Source organism: Cervus elaphus, chromosome 15 (genome assembly GCF_910594005.1).
Source record: "Cervus elaphus chromosome 15, mCerEla1.1, whole genome shotgun sequence".
NCBI lineage: Eukaryota > Metazoa > Chordata > Mammalia > Artiodactyla > Cervidae > Cervus > Cervus elaphus.
In genome coordinates this window covers 54,961,861-54,965,714 of record NC_057829.1, presented here as the reverse complement: position 1 = coordinate 54,965,714, position 3,854 = coordinate 54,961,861, and the positions used below count along the sequence as shown (strand labels likewise).

Below are 3,854 nucleotides of genomic sequence, written 5' to 3'. Positions count from 1 at the left end.
TTAGTTGGAGGCTAATTACTTCACAACATTTCAGTGGGTTTTGTCATACATTGATATGAATCAGCCATAGATTTACACGTATTCCCCATCCCGATCCCCTCTCCCACCTCCCTCTCCACCCGATTCCTCTGGGTCTTCCCAGTGCACCAGGCCCGAGCACTTGTCTCATGCATCCCACCTGGGCTGGTGATCTGTTTCACCATAGATAGTATACATGCTGTTCTTTTGAAATATCCCACCCTCACCTTCTCCCACAGAGTTCAAAAGTCTGTTCTGTATTTCTGTGTCTCTTTTTCTGTTTTGCATATAGGGTTATCGTTACCATCTTTGTAAATTCCATATATATGTGTTAGTATGCTGTAATGTTCTTTATCTTTCTGGCTTACTTCACTCTGTATAATGGGCTCCAGTTTCATCCATCTCATTAGGACTGATTCAAATGAATTCTTTTTAATGTCTGAATAATATTCCATGGTGTATATGTACCACAGCTTCCTTATCCATTCATCTGCTGATGGGCATCTAGGTTGCTTCCATGTCCTGGCTATTATAAACAGTGCTGCGATGAACATTGGGGTGCACGTGTCTCTTTCAGATCTGGACTCCATCAATTTTGAATGAGATCCTTGCCGGGTACAGTAATCTTGGTTGTAGATTTTTCCCTTTCAGTACTTTAAATATATCCTGCCATTCCCTTCTGGCCTGCAGAGTTTCTGCTGAAACATCAGCTGTTAAATGTATGGGGTTTCCCTGTATGTTACTTGTTGCTTTTCCCTTGCTGCTTTTTTTTTTTTTTTTTGGCAATTTACTTTTTTATTTTGGCAATATCTGGCAATTTATTAACCAATGGAACATACTGAACAACAAACTATCTTACGTTTTTCAGGAAGAAGAAACACTTGATTTGAAAACACATCACCCACTGAATTTAGACACAACACCTCCACTCAATTAAGAGAAACATTTGTAGAGTCCAGCTCTTTACTTTTACACCCAACAGGCCATAAATTCATAGAGAATGGGCTTCAACAGTTCAGGTTCCTTTCCATTGGTCCTCATGAAGTGTGCTTCTCTGGGTGGAACAGGCTGGTGCTTTAGCTGAACCCAAATCCCTTTCTTTTTGGCTTCCTTCCTTTCCTGATCATTTTCCTTCACATGTTTCAGGAAGCTATCTAGGCTCTCAGAGTGCTTAATATGTTCAACAGGCACATTAATTCTCTTGGCAAGAATCTTGCCTTTAACTTATTTGTTTACAATGATGCCAAGAGCATACTGGGTAACATTGTAGACTCTCCCAGTTTTGCCATGGCAACATTTGTGGGGCATTCCTTTTTGAACAGTACCCATTCCCTTGATATCTACAATATCACCCTTCTTGTAGATTTGGATGTACATGGCCAAAGGGACAACTCCATGCTTTCTAATAGGCCTAGAGAACATGTAGCAGGTGCCCCTCCTCTTCTTCTTTGTGTTGGTCATTTTGGCGAATTACTGGAAGATGGTGGTTCCAGCCGACAGGCTCCCTTGCTGCTTTTAATATTCCTTCTTTGTGTTTAGTCTTTGTTAGTTTGATTAATATGTGTCCTGGTGTGTTTCTCCTTGGGTTATCCTGTATGGAAGTCTTTGCACCTCTTGGACTTGATTGACTATTTCTTTTTCCATGTTTGGGAATTTTTCAACTATAATCTCTTCAAAATTTTTCTTATACCCTTTCTTTCTCTTCTTCTTCTGGGACCAATATAATTCGAAAGTTGGTGCATTCGATATTGTCCCAGAGGTCTCTGAGACTATCCTCAGTTCTTTCCATTCTTTTTTACTTTATTCTGCTCTTCAGAAGTTATTTCCACCGTTTTATCTTCCAGCTCACTGATTCACTCTTTGGCTTCAGATGTTCTACTACTGAGTTCTTCTAGAGTATTTTTCATTTCAGTAATTGTGTTGTTTGTCTCTGTATGTCTATTCTTTAATTCTTCTAGGTCTTTGTTAATTGATTCTTGCATTTTCTCCATTTTCGTTTTCAAGGTTTTTGATCATCTTTACTATCATTATTCTGAATTCTTTTTCAGATAGTTTGCCTATTTCCTCTTCATTTATTTGTACTTCTGTGTTTGTAATTTGTTCCTTCATTTGTGTAGTGTTTCTCTGCCTTTTCATTATTTTTTTTTTAAATTATTGTGTTTGAGCTCTCTTTTTCCCAGGCTTGAAGGTTGAATTCTTTCTTCCTTTTGGTTCCTGTCCTCCTAAGGTTGGTCCAGTGGTTTGTGTAAGCTTCATATAGGGTGAGATTTGTGCAATTTTCATTTGTTTGTTCGTTTGTTTTCCCTCTGATGGGAAAGGCTGAGTGGGGTGGTAATCCTGTCTGCTGAAGACTGAGTTTGTATTTTTGTTTTGTTTGTTGTTTAGATGAGGCTTCCTGCACAGGGTGCCACTGGTGGTTGGGTGATGCTGGGTCTTGTATTCAAGTGGTTTCCTTTGTGTGAGTTCTCACTATTTGATACTCCCTGGGGTTAGTTCTCTGGTAGTCCAGGGTCTTGGAGTCAGTGCTGCCACTCCAAAGGCTCAGGGGTTAATCTCAAAATAAGACACAGAGACACAAGGTGAGCAAAAGCTGTTTGAAAAATGGTATCGATGGACTTGCTTGATTCAAGATTGTCATGAATCTTCAGTTTGTAAAAATCACATAATCTTGACTCTCCTCAGTCTTCATACTTTCCTTTCATGAGCACTGAATGGCAAGCAATGCTCAAACTGTCCTGTTGCAGACAGATACACCTTGTGACTTATTTCACAGAGCCAAATGGAGAGAAAGCATGTCTCCTGAAGGAAGACATAAAGCTCTCCTCCTTTTGTCCTGAAAAAAGACATCACATTCCTTTCCCCTCATCCATGACAGTGTTGAGGCTTGGATCCCCTTTCTCTGGTCTTCACTCTCCAGAGACAAGAGATTGACAAGAGCCACTGTTTCCAGTGATCTGGTTTTTAAATTAGTACTCATTTCAAGTCACAGAATCCAGCAAAGTGATCTTAAACATAAAGGGATCAGAAGGTAAAAGGGCACAAAACTCAAAGATGGAATGTAACCAACCCTATCTATCTGTCTGTCTGTCTCTGTCTCTCTCTCTCTCCTCTTTTGTGTCTCTTCATTCTTCACTTTCTCATTCTAATATGTTTTTGCTTTAATCCAAATGCTCACACTCTTTCTATCCTTCCTTCACTGAAAAGCTGCACAAGTCTCCACACCCTGCACCCAGTATTGACTGGCTTCTTCTGGTTTTCCAGTCCATATGGCAGGAAAAAAAAAAACACGGCTACCCTGAGCTCCTGAGTTTAAAGTCACAGTTACAACTACCAAAAGAGAGACTGAAGACTACCTGGTCCAGCTTGGGTTACTTGCCCCATCACATGCCTGCCAGGGGCCACCCTTACAGTATTTTGAAGAGTAGATGAGATGGGGGTTGGGGAGGGTGGGCAGAAGGGAGAGGATGAAAGGTAGACAACCTGTGTCTATTACATCTGGTAAATTGCTTAAACAGAAATAAGATTCACTTGACTGATCACACATGTGTTATTCATTCCATGACTATTACCAACCTAAATATGGCTTCAGGCTAGACTGTAATAAGAAATCGGTACCCATGGCAAAATGTGTTCATTCCCCTCTTTTCAACTAAACATGGGGACAAAGACATCAGGAGAGAAGGTGAGAAACAGTTACTCAAACACAATTAATAATGGTTAATAATTAATAATCATCCCATCTACTGTGATTCTACCTTTATTTTTTAATAAGCTAAAGACTCAAGGGTTGCATATTTTTCAGTGTTTTTTTTTTTTTTAATTTCTTTCCAAGCATT

General features: G+C 39.8%; 1 pseudogene; it reads right to left on the bottom strand.

The window, feature by feature from the left end:
• Window positions 1–987: 987 nt before the first annotated feature.
• On the bottom strand, window positions 988–1,479 carry LOC122708544 (annotated as a pseudogene).
• Between the last annotated feature and the right edge of the window lie 2,375 nt (window positions 1,480–3,854).